The sequence below is a fragment of the Artemia franciscana genome, chromosome 4 (genome assembly GCF_032884065.1).
Source record: "Artemia franciscana chromosome 4, ASM3288406v1, whole genome shotgun sequence".
NCBI classification, from domain to species: Eukaryota; Metazoa; Arthropoda; class Branchiopoda; order Anostraca; family Artemiidae; genus Artemia; species Artemia franciscana.
In genome coordinates this window covers 58,970,516-58,984,093 of record NC_088866.1, presented here as the reverse complement: position 1 = coordinate 58,984,093, position 13,578 = coordinate 58,970,516, and the positions used below count along the sequence as shown (strand labels likewise).

Genomic DNA, 13,578 nt, shown 5'->3' with positions numbered 1-13,578 from the left:
GATGGATACTATACTCCTTTTATTTGTGGGATTCAGAATGTTCCCATCAAGAAAAAAGGCTCTGTAAAAAACAGAAGTTAACGTAGGAAAAACCAGATTTTGACTCAGTGAAACTTATGTTTACAATATTCAGATCAAAATTAATGATCCGGAAAGTAATACTAAACCTGGTTAATTGTCTAATTTTTGTAAAAATGATGTTCTGAAATAATAGGACTTTTAAGGGGTGTTTCATGCGTTCGCTTACCGAGATCTGTAATTACTTACAGGGTTTGGTAGCGTAATATATGTTTTATCAGATATTTTGTTAACAACTCTTTACAACACAAATTGTTCTGACATTATGATAGAAAATCTATTGCATAAATGCAATTCAGGGTATATATTTGCACACTAGGGGCAGTTGTAAAGTCATTTTTGTGGTTAATGAATCACTTAGTGTATACTCGTTTTAAAAGTAAAACTTCTTACCCTGACAGTGTACTTCCTTCTCCTGATAAACCCATTTATTGCTTTAATAACATATTTTTCTGTTGTTTAATCCGTTCTAGTACCGATTGTGTTAAGGTCAATCTCCGAATCTATTGCATAAATACAATTCAGGGTATATATTTGCACACTAGGGGGGGGGGGTAGTTGTAAAGTCGTTTTTGTGGTTAATGAATCACTTAGTCTATGTTCGTTTTCAAAATAAAACTTCTTACCCTGACAGTGTACTCCCTTCTCCTGATAAGCCCATTTATTGCTTTAATAACATAGTTTTCGGTTTTTTTTTCTATAGTTTAATCCATTCTAGTACTGATTGTGTTAATTAGCCTCGAATTTATCCATTTTAAAATGAGTGACTCTGATGAATATTCGCAAAAAAAATTTTTTAATGTGTTAAAAATCTGACTAATAACCCTACATGGAGAGTAGCTCTTGTATATGTAATAATTTTTATTCGATTCATTTTTCAGGATAAATATTTTACCAATGATAAACTTGACTTTCCATTTTTTGCTGTATCTGATTTTTGCAAGAAGAAACCCGAATACTCCACAGACAAAAGATAGATCGATGAAAAGTTTTGCTAGAATAATCTTTAAGTGGAACAGGAGGTTGAGGCGTACCACGGTTTAGCAACATCCACACTTTTCTCTTTTATATTGCACTTGATTACTCAATTTTGTCTTAAAAATCAGAAAACACATAGAATTAAAAAGGAAAAAAAATTTGCACAACATATGAAGAAGTCTGCGACTTTTGATTGTTTTGCTGTTCGTCTGATCCCTTGTAAAAAAAAAGGAGTTTGAAATGTTTTATATTTAAGCTACAGTTAAATATAATTATTCCGGTTTAATTTTTTAGAGTTAAAATTTATTGGAGGGTTACAGGCACCCTTGCCCTCCTTCCCGCAAATTGTCTATGTGTCATATAAACATGCCTCTTGGGCTAACAAAGCCCCCACCACAGCTTAGGAGATAGGGTTGCCAGTTGTGACCTGGGAGCCAATAGAGTTACTCGGAAGAGTTGGTCATGTCAACTTTGGATGATACCCATATTACTGATAATTTAAAATTCTAGTTTTCTTTTTAAGAGTCAAAAGTGATTGGGGGCAATAGGCCCCTGTAGCTTGGGGACTATGGTTGTAAGTTGTCCCTAGGGGGTATATAAGCTTATTTTTGAAGGGGTGGTCATATATACTTTGGAAGCGTCTGATTTGATATTAAAAGTTTTCTTTTTAAATTTATTAAAGGGGAACTAGCCCTTAACATCCCTTCCCCCAAGTACATCTGATAAAAATTTTGAGATAGATTTTTTTTGTTAAAAATCGTCCACTTGTCATATAACAGTGCCTCTGGGGTTAACACTGTCCCCCAGAGCTTACGGGAAAGATCTGTAAATTTTGCCATAGGGGTATATTAGTTTATTTCAGAAGGGGTGGTCAAGCAATCGAAAGTTCTAGTTCCCTATCGTATGAGTCAATAGTGATTGGAGGGCAACATCCCCTCCATGCCCTCTTTTTCCAAGTATATCCAATTGAAATTTGCGATAGTGAATTTGTTCAAAATAATCCTTGTCATATAAAATTGCCTTTGGGGCTGACATAGTTCCCAAAAGCTAGGGCAAGAGTTGCAAGTTGTGACCTAAGGGCATATAGTTATTTTTGATGGGGTGGTCATATCAACTTTCATAGATGCTCATTTGATTTGAATTTTCTAGTTGTATAATAGTGATCAGAAAAAAACTATTCCCCCTAACGGCTTTTCCTCCGAAATGTATCTGGGCAAAATTTTGAGATAGCCCTTTGTTAAATGAAATCGACGTCTTATATAACAATGCCTCTGGGGTTGACATACTCTCCTAAGCTTTGGGAAAGGGTTATAAGTTGTGTCCTGGGGCATATAAGGCTATTGTGGATGGGGTTGTTCTATCAATTTAGGAGGAGGCTCATTTGATTGGAAATTCTAAGATTTATTTGTTTAGAGTTCAAATTTATTGGAGTTTTACTGTCCTGCTTGCCCCAGCTATATGTTTTATGACAATGACTCTTGGATTGACAGAGCTTCCGACTTTGGGGGAGAGTTTTAAGTTGTGCTCTTGGGATATGTAAGATTATTTTGGATGGGGTGGTCACATCAAATTTGAAAAAGTCTGATTTGATATGGAAAATTCTAGATTTCTTTTTAAGACTCGAAAGTGATCAGAGCCCAACAGACCTCTGGAATTTGGGGGCAAGGGTCGTAAGTTGTGTCCTGAGGGTATATAAGGTTATTTTTGAAGGGGCATTTTTATCAAGTTTGGAAGAGGATGACACTCCCCCCTCGCCCCCTAGATCTTAGGGGAAAGGGCTGTAAATTTTGTTTTGGGGGAATGCAAGGTTATTGTGGGATTCATTATTGTCAAACAATGGGAAAATCTAAAATTGGTGACACATTTTAATTCTTTAGAAATATATAATTCTATCCATATTTTTTTTCAAAATAGTAATGTCTACAAAGACCAATATTTTGTGTGTCAAATTCTTTTATACTATATTGGATTTTATCTTGATTCATACAACTTCAATCCAAAGAAAAGAAAAACATATTGCGAAACATATAATTCGGTAGATAGAATATTGATTATATGGATAATGTAAGAAATAGAATATGATATATTTGAGATTATTTGGATGTTGCTTTTGCAAAATGTTCCTTTAGCATTCTAGTGTAATTTTCTAATTAGTTTGTTTATCAGAAAGGAAAGCTCACCATTAATTTACTATATTTATCCGGGTTTTCGAAAAAGAGTGTTTGGTATATCTCAGGAACTTCTAAGAGTATTAAGTAGAAACTTTCAGGTAATTGCGAAGATGTTGTTGGACAACATCAAAGCTACTATGCATATCAAGTATAAAAAAAGATACATTGGCAAAATTTGCAATATACCGAAAACTGGATATATCTTAAACATTTTTCCTTTCATACGGCTCATAAATCCAAAATTGCCTGAGCTTTCAAGAACAGATATCAATATATAATAAACTATTGATCTACATTGCTTATTATTCTCAGTAATTTTGCTTAATTTGATGATTTAATTTTATTTTCATATTATGACAAATAAAAAATACGAATTGCAATAAAAATGTAGTGCATGATTTATTTTGATGTAAAGCTTAAATTGTTGTTGAACTTTATTTATGCACTTTTTTTTTATTTAATGTAGCTGTACTTTACTGTAAAAGTTTCTTTATTTGTAGAATTTAAAAAAAACTATTTTGCGAAGAACTAGATGGATGCTGCCTTGTCACTGTAAATGTTGTAGCATTCATCCCCAGGTTTTTCTTTAATATCCTTTTTGTGAAACCAGTTTCTCCCCTGTTGACTAACGCTAAACATGAGATCAGGTTAAAATTTTTCATGTGTTTGTTTGTTACAGCTTTTGTAATTTCTTCATCTAAAAATGAACACAAAGGCTGCCTCAAATACCCTCCTCCTTTGTACAAAAGAAACATGGACAATTCGAACACACTACTTGATTACTGTTGTAATCAAGATTGATTAGACTTGATTACATTGGAAGGAAGCATCATAATATGCCTTATGTCTTTTTGTCTTTCTGTTAGTGTTACTCTCCATGTGTCTATACTGTATAACCAGCATGCGTAATTAACTCATATTTGTTTGATGGGTTTTGGGGGTGGTGTTGGGTGTGGTTGGGGGGGCTTATATTTGAGTCGGGAGTGGGGGTGCTGTAATTATTTTTTCTCAGGATCACCCGACCCTTAGGAACGGCTCTGCTCCCAGCTAACCCCTTCCTCTTCCTAATATGCAAATATTCAGTTAGGTCCCATACATTTGGCCATAATGCACTTCTGTTCCGACCTGTAAGTCTGTGGTGCTTTTTCCAGTGGTTTTATCTGATTGATTCGTCGTGTATTCTGTCACAGAGTGCATTTTGAGTTGTTTTCTTTATAAGAAAACCCTGATTTAATGTTACACCGGTGACCCAACTGTCAACATGGAAGTAACCGGTAAGAACATTAATTGCCAGACTAACAAAATTGATAGTTTTTGTGTAGCCTAGAGCTCCATCTGGACACATTGAAGGGTGAGGGAGGTGCATTTTATTGGAATCAATGTTAAAAAGTGTATCGACTCTCACGTTTGTTGTTTTTTGTAGCATAGCTCACGAATTAATTGGGAAAATCGAGAATCTTCTGAATATTTATTTTTAATAAGGGTACTTTTGTCTTATCGCCACCATACTCAAGACTTGAAGTTAGGTTAATCATAATGAAATTTACCAAAACATGATGAAAATATAATCGTTAAGTGACAAAACTATGGAAACTACACCAAAGAATAATGGAAGGGGACCGCCAAGGCTGCATTAGGCTATATTAAATACGTCCTAAACTACCTTAGCCTAACCAAAATTCCAACTAAATATTTAATTAGGTACTTTATATCATATAATACACACTCGAGAACTTTTATCGTGAACATGAGACAATACCTGGTTTTTACGGTATTTATACCAGACAATTTGCTTCGGCTTGGTGGGAAACTACTTTGTACATATATTTTCATTAAATATTTAGTTGGTTTTAGGCTACGTATTTAATATACTGCTTTCTGGGCGGCCCCCTTTCCATAATTCTTCGTTGTAGTTTTCATAATTTTGTTACTAGAGTAGGCCTATTGTATTTTCATTTTATTTCATTAGCATTTCCCAAACCTCACCTCTCTAATGTGTATTATATAACGCATAAGTAACTTTAATTAAAATATAGCTATATTGTGGTTTCCCACCGAGCCGAAAATAATATTGTCTGGTATATAGACCACGAAAACTAGTTATTGTCTTATGTTCGCAAGACAAAATCTGGAGAGAACTTAAGGGTGGTGGCTTTCAGACAAATTTGCCTTATTAAGATTTAATTTAATGCATTATTTGAATTTTGGTTTATCTCATGAAAACGAGCCTTAAGAAGTGGCCCTTGGGCCAATGGGAACTATTTTCTAAGATTTCGAACGCCAAAGGGCATACTGTTATTATCATGAAAACGGAACATAAGAAGTGGGAATGTTGAATTTGTTGAGCTCTTAAAGTTTTTATTCAAGGTTTTAACTGAAGCTAAACTCTAAACTTTGACAATTTGTCCCAATTCCTTAAGAACAATTCCTGAAACACAATGGCCGTTTAATTGGAATAATATGCTTTGTTTTAAAATTCTAAAAAAATTTCAGCATAAAGAGGGAGCAGAAAGCAACCCCTTTCGTATACATAATAATTTCTGTTCATTTTAAGTTTTGATGTTGCTCCTTACTTTGAGTTGAAAACCTGCTTTTTTTAATTTAAATTCTGATCGTCTTCAAAAAATATCGGGAAATGTGTAAACCTCAAGATTGATCCGGTTTCTTCAATAGTTTTTCCGTCTCTTTAAGAAAAGGTTTGGGCTTTATATTTGCACATTTCGGAGGCGGGGAAGAAAAAAGAGTGGGCGTGCTTGCAAAATGTGGTAGGTACACATATTCTGCGTATTATGAAATAAGAAATTAACAGTCCAAAAACTTCCCCCTCCCCTTGTATGCAAATATATAGCGCAAATTATATATTTCCCTTATATTCTGTCACTTGTCTTCGTTTTGTCTCACGCTAAACTGAAAGAAATTAACGAAGAAACCGTGTTTTTCTCGAGTTTTAAGCAGCGTAAACTTGAGCGAGTGGCGTATAATACACAAGTAACAAAATCCTTCCTCCTACAGAAAATAAAAACAAAGCTCAAATAAAATTCTCAAATTTGGAATGCCTTGTTTCCCGTTGGGGGCATTTTCCAGAGGGGGGATATTTATCCGAGGAATATTTTCCGTGGGGCTATTTTCTGGGGGGGGGGGGGGTATTTTCAACGGGGTGTATATTTTGGGGGGAGGATATTTTGCGAAGGGGTTATTTTTAGCGGGGTGTATTCCCTGGGGGAAGTATTTTCCACGGGGGTATTTTCCTCGGGGAGGGGGATAATAATTCCCGGGGGAAACACTGTGGGAGGATTAACACTTAGATTGGGGTATACACCTCCCAACTGATGAAAACGGCGTAAACAAATTCAATGAAATAGAAACTTGAATATGCACAGTGGCAAAAAGCCAGTCTTCGGCTGCAGTAATAGCTACAAAATTATAGAGCAACCCATGGCCCATAGTAATAAAAAAAAAAAATCTTTTTAAAAATGGTATTTCAAAATCGCCATTTGTAGCTCAGTGAGAAATAGTAACTATTATTACCATTGCTTGTAATTGAAAAAAGGTCATTTTAAAGACAAATTTAAATAGATTCTTAAAAAAAGCGTTTGAAGCCATTTGAAAATGTAGTAGGATGGATATGAAAAATACATAAATGGAATTGTGGAAGCCCGATTCGAAAAATTGCAATCCCCCCTTTTGAACAACAAGGAAACTCACTTATTGAATGGATGTTCGTTTAAGTTTCGTTTCAAGTTTCGCTGTTCCTTTTAAGTTTTAGTGTTGCTCCTTACTTTCAGTTGGAAAAAAAACTTGTTTTTATTTATTTAATTACAATAATCAAACGAGTCAAACTCAAAATCAGCAGAAATTAACATGAATAGGGGGTCACAATTCCTATGCCTTCTCAAGGAAAGAACATAATTTGCGCTTTACTGAAATTCTTTTTATTGGTTTCACTTTTATAACTAATAAATACAGAATTAATACGATTTTAAGAGATAAATATCAGTATGTGTATATTAAACTGATGTTACATTTATTTATATTTTTTGAAGCAATTAAATAAAAAACTAATTTTTTTTCAACTGAAAGTACGGAGCAACATTAAAATTTAAAACGAACAGAAATTATTACGTATTTGAGGGGGCTATTATGCTGATGATTTAAGCATCCTTGATGAAAGTGTGAGCAAAATAGATGAACTGTTAGGGGTTTTGCGATGTCACGGTTCTAGAATAGGTCTAAAAATTAATGTTAAGAAAACTAAGGCACTAAGGCTAGGAATAAGTGAAGATGAAAAGTTGAGGTTGGGTCAGAGAATTGGGACATAATTTTAGTTTTTTTGTGAAGAGTGAGGTGGTTTGGAGGAGTAACCCCCCTAATATACATAAGATTTTGTTCGTTTTAAGTTTTAATGTTGCTTTTTTCTTTCGTTTAATTCCAGGAAATCTGGCTACTCCAGATTTCCTTAACTTAATTATTCCAGATTAAGGAGCAGCATTAAACCTCTTTTAAGTGACCAAAGATATTGGAGAGAAACTAGCCTCCACCCAAGCCCCCTTTTCCCTAAAGTCATCTGAACAAGATATTGGGATTCATTTGAGTACATATATATTGTACGGCAAACGCTCAACAAGTGATGTTGGGTTAATCCTAAGTTGAAGTTGGGTTAATTGCAGTCGGACTATTGCTTCTGAAGAGAGACAAAAGATTTTTGGTGATTTCTGGAGACTAAGTAAGGATATGAAGAAAATAATTTACTTGAAAACAACTAAGACCGTTCCAACTAAGACTAAAACCAAGAAGAAAGCGGAGACGCACAGGAGTTGCACACTGCGATATTATTTTGTCGTTAAAACGAAAACAGTCCGGATTTGCAAGAAATTTTACTTGGCTACTCTTGATATTTTAGAGGGAAGAGTTTATTACGCACATTCAAATGTTGCTACAACAGGAGTGCCAAATCCAAAGGCAGTACAGGTACCTGAAAATGAAACTATTAGCGAGGACATTGAACTAGTGATAAAGCATATTGAATCTTTCTCGTGCGTTGAATCACATTATACTCCTGCCAAACTCCCCCCCCTCCCCTTGTGTGCAAATATATAGTGCAAATTATTTATTTTCCTTGTATTCTGTCACTTGTCTTCGTTTTTTCTCATGCTAAACTGAAAGAAATTAACGAAGAAACCGTGTTTTTCTCGAGTTTTAAGCAGCGTAAACTTGAGTGAGTGGCGTATAATACACAAGTAACAAAATCCTTCCTCCTACAGAAAATAAAAACAAAGCTCAAATAAAATTCTCAAATTTGGAACGCCTTGTTTCCTGTTGGGGGCATTTTCCAGGGGGGGGATATTTATCCGAGGAATATTTTCCGTGGGGCTATTTTTTTTTTTGGGGGGGGGGGTATTTTCAACGGGGTGTATATTTTGGGGGGAGAATATTTTGCGAAGGGGTTATTTTCAGCGGGGTGTATTCCCTGGGGGAAGTATTTTCCACGGGGGTATTTTCCTCGGGGGGGGGGGTAATAATTCCCGGGGGAAACATCGTGGGAGGATTAACACTTAGATTGGGGTATACACCTCCCAACTGATGAAAACGGCGTAAACAAATTCAATGAAATAGAAACTTGAATATGCACAGTGGCAAAAAGCCAGTGTTCGGTTGCAGTAATAGCTACAAAATTATAGAGCAACCCATGGCCCATAGTAATAAAAAAAACAATCTTTTTAAAAATGGTATTTCAAAATCGCCATTTGTAGCTCAGTGAGAAATAGTAACTATTATTACCATTGCTCGTAATTGAAAAAAGGTCATTTTAAAGACAAATTTAAATAGATTCTTAAAAAAAGCGCTTGAAACCATTTGAAAATGTAGTAGGATGGATATGAAAATACACAAATGGAATTTTGGAAGCCCGATTCGAAAAATTGCAATCCCCCCCTTTTGAACAACAAGGAAACTCACTTATTGAATGGATGTTCGTTTAAGTTTCGCTGTTCCTTTTAAGTTTTAATGTTGCTCCTTACTTTCAGTTGGAAAAAAACTTGTTTTTATTTATTTAATTACAATAATCAAACGAGTCAAACTCAAAATCAGCAGAAATTAACATGAATAGGGGGTCACAATTCCTATGCCTTCTCAAGGAAAGAACATAATTTGCACTTTACTGAAATTCTTTTTATTGGTTTCACTTTTATAACTAAAAAATACAGAATTATTACGATTTTAAGAGATAAATATCACTATGTGTATATTAAACTGATGTTACATTTATTTATATTTTTGAAGCAATTAAATAAAAAACAAATTTTTTTTCAACTGAAAGTACGGAGCAACATTAAAATTTAAAACGAACAGAAATTATTACGTATTTGAGGGGGCTATTATGCTGATGATTTAAGCAACCTTGATGAAAGTGTGAGCAAAATAGATGAACTGTTAGGGGTTTTGCGATGTCAGGGTGCTAGAATAGGTCTAAAAATTAATGTTAAGAAAACTAAGGCACTAAGGCTAGGAATAAGTGAAGATGAAAAGTTGAGGTTGGGTCAGAGAATTGGGACATAATTTCAGTTTTTTTGTTAAGAGCGAGGTGGTTTGGAGAAGTAACCCCCCTAATATACATAAGATTTTGTTCGTTTTAAGTTTTAATGTTGCTTTTTTCTTTCGTTTAATTCCAGGAAATCTGGCTACTCCAGATTTCCTTAACTTAATTATTCCAGATTAAGGAGCAGCACTAAACCTTTTTTAAGTGACCAAAGATATTGGAGAGAAACTAGCCTCCACCCAAGCCCCCTTTTCCCTAAAGTCATCTGAACAAGATATTGGGATTCATTTGAGTACATATATATTGTACGGCAAACGCTCAACAAGTGAAGTTGGGTTAATCGTAAGTTGAAGTTGGGTTAATTGCAGTCAGACTATTGCTTCTGAAGAGAGACAAAAGATTTTTGGCGATTTCTGGAGACTAAGTAAGGATATGAAGAAAATAATTTACTTGAAAACAACTAAGACCGTTCCAACCAAGACTAAAACCAAGAAGAAAGCGGAGACGCACAGGAGTTGCACACTGCGATATTATTTTGTCGTTAAAACGTAAACAGTCCGGATTTGCAAGAAATTTATTTGGCTACTCTTGATATTTCAGAGGGAAGAGTTTATTACGCACATTCAAATGTTGCTACAACAGGAGTGCCAAATCCAAAGGCAGTACAGGTACCTGAAAATGAAACTAGTAACGAGGACATTGAACTAGTGATAAACATATTGAATCTTTCTCTAGCGTTGAATCGCATTATACTCCAGCTAAGTCTACCAGAAGACTCTTGGAGGCAAATCTAAACTTTCGCAAAATGTTTTAACTGTATCAGGAATACTGCAGAGAACTTGCAAGGAATGATGTTAATGAGTTCAAGTATCGTGAGATCTTGAACACACAGTTTAATTTATCATTTTATATTCCGAAAACAGATCGATGTGATGTATGCAAGGAAAAACGTGTAAGTGAAGAAAACAGAACTGAAATGGATCAGGAAATAAAAGACAAGTATGAGGCTCACGCGAAAAGTAAAATTGAGACCAAGATTGAACTTGACGTGGGCAGGTCAAACCTATCTATTCCTCTCCTTTGTTTTGACTGGATAATTTTTTCCGCTGCCCCGGGGTAATGTTTCTTCATTTTTCTATAAAAGGAAGATTACTACATTCAGCCTCACGGCAATTCTTTCATTCCAGAGAAGGATTGGAGAAGAAAAAATTAATGAGGTATACTGTTGCATTTGGTCCGAGTTTGAGGCTGGACGTGGAGCTAACGAAATAGATAGTGGACTAGTGGCCATACTGGGAAAAGTTCTTGATAATTACCCTGATATCTGTCAGTTAATTACTTGGTCGGACTCCTGCGTGTCCCAGAACCGAAACTCAATTATAAGCTTCAACATCCAGGATGCTCTAAGAGAATTTCCACGCATAGAAAAAGTGGCTATGAAGTATTGTGAACCAGGTCATTTGACTATACAGGAAGTTGATGCTGTACATTGCACTATTGAGCGGGGGCGAAAGCACCTTGATTTGTTTTCTCCACTAGATCTAGTGAGGAAGTTACTGAAAGTAAGAAAGATGCGTCCTTTTAATGTCTTGCAAATGACCAAGTCAAAGTTCTTTGACTTCCAGAAGCCAGCAAAGCTGTACAAGTATTCGTTGGTACCATATTCAAAGGTAAAACAACTTGAGTTCCGTCAGGATAACGCTAAGAGAGTTTGGTTCAAAACTTTTCTCTGGAAACTTGCAAAGGGCTACTATATCACAAGAACGTACTTCGGTTAAAAAGTACCCCAACACTTCGGCTGTCCGTGTTGTTGAACATGTTGTTTTGCCCAAACTTTATCTATACAGAATGCACTGCAGGGCCGACGCAGGGACCTTAGTAGTCAAAAGAAGCGTCGTTAATTCTTCAATAAATAAATAAATTTATCTATTCAGTTATCCAAATACAGTTATCCAAACTGTATCTCCTGAAGTTCATCCCCAACCAAGACCAGAAGTATTTTGAAACCAAGATTGAACAGTACTACAAGGCCAAGGAGGATTTGGAAGCCTCTCCGTCTGCGCGAAATCCATGTCCAGAGGAGGATTCCATTGAAGCAAAACGGCGGCCAGCAAAGAAACTCAACAAAAAATGAACGTTTCTGACGTTTTTTTAAATTTTTATACTTTTCAAATACTATTGCTGCATCCGAACTCGTTTGTCGTATCTTCATGGTGAAAAGAATAGGCAGCCCTGACCATTTTGTCATATCTAAGTTTACTAGAATTTCGGTAAGGTCGGATTGTCATATCTATATTTCATTCCAAGTTTTGACAATGAAATCTTCAGCTTTTCCATCTCATATTCGGGAGACCTTCCTAGTTATTTTTTCTCTTTTTTTGTGATGTATTTGTGAAAAAAATTGGTTGTACCGTGCAAGTTCCAGCAAAGGTGAAATTTTCAAAGTAAGTTTTCTCGGAATTTTGAAAACCTTAGTTACGACAAAACCGCTCTCAGGGGACGAGCTGCTTTTTTTTACATCTAAATTTACATTGAAAATTAAGAAATAATATTAAATAGCTAGGACATCATACTGATGGCCTTATAAAACACACAATTTTGTCCTGAATGCAATTGTATTTTAAAATATTCTTTAGAGATGTTTTAGATAAGTAAAACTGAAAAGAAAAACTCACAGCAATTATGTTTTTTCACAAAAAATGGCTAATTTGTGCCACTAGGTGTTTATGTGGCTACCCTATTACAGGCTCAATACTCCGTACCAGACACCGTATCCTGCTTGGCCCATAATCTGTTTAATTCTGATTGGCCATAGTGCAGTAGGTTACAGGAGAGCTATGATGGTTCTTTGTGCTTCACAGCCTCAATTTTAAGTAATATGTCTGCTGCAGCCTAATCTCTATTAAAATGAAATTTTTACTTCAAAGAGAGGTACAGGTTTATCAATCTTTTATTACTGTACTCTACATAAAACGGCCCAGACCCAATTGCTTTTTTCTTTTTGCTGGGCTATTCCTTCAGATTTTTCAACATTTTGGACCTGTGGCTGCGAGTAGCCATAGTAGAACCATACTAGCCTAGCTCTCCTTTACTTTGTTGACAATAGCAAAACAAGTTATTTGATCATTCCTTTCTAATCCTCTCCTGGCAAAAAGTCTTACTTTAACTTTCCTAAAATCTCAAATTGGTAGCAGCAGCAAAAACATGTGTGAATTTTCAAAAGTTTTGCCTGTCTCAAACTAGTGGTAAGAGGCTTTTGAAAATCACTAACAGAACGGCACACGAATGTTGCTAGTTTGAAAATCCTTCTCTAGTAATGATAATAAAAAAAAAAAAAAAAAAAAAAAAAAAAAAATGAACCATTCAGAATAGGAAACATATCTGTTCCTTATTGAAAATCCGAAAAAATTTCGAAGTCCGATACTACTATTTTTTTCCGACGAGGGCCAAAAATCCGACAATATCAGAAAAATCCGACATAGTAGAAGCACTGGTTCGGATAATCCTCTTAGTACTATCTAAATAAAACACTGAATTATATCTTCTTGCTTACTTTGCGTACTCTACATTTTTAAAGCAGCTGTGGTTAATTTCGACTATTTTTATTCTTGATTCGCTTTTAGTACTTTATTTTTGTTTGTCTTCTCGGTTAGATATATTTCAAGTTTTGTTTCGAGTCTTTTGTTGCGAAACGATCTTAGTGGTCTATAGTCAAACAATAAAAAACTACGTTTTTTGGTGAAAGGATGGTGGGATTGAATTCCCCTGCCCAGGCACGTACGCAGGAATGTGTTTCGCGGGTCCATCAAATCCTTC

General features: G+C 35.3%; 1 long non-coding RNA gene across 6 annotated transcripts in view; it reads left to right on the top strand.

Moving 5' to 3' along the window:
- Window positions 1–13,578, top strand: part of LOC136026670 (uncharacterized) — an 85,786-nt gene that overhangs the window by 66,139 nt on the left and 6,069 nt on the right. The gene's annotated exons all lie outside the window — the stretch shown is intronic.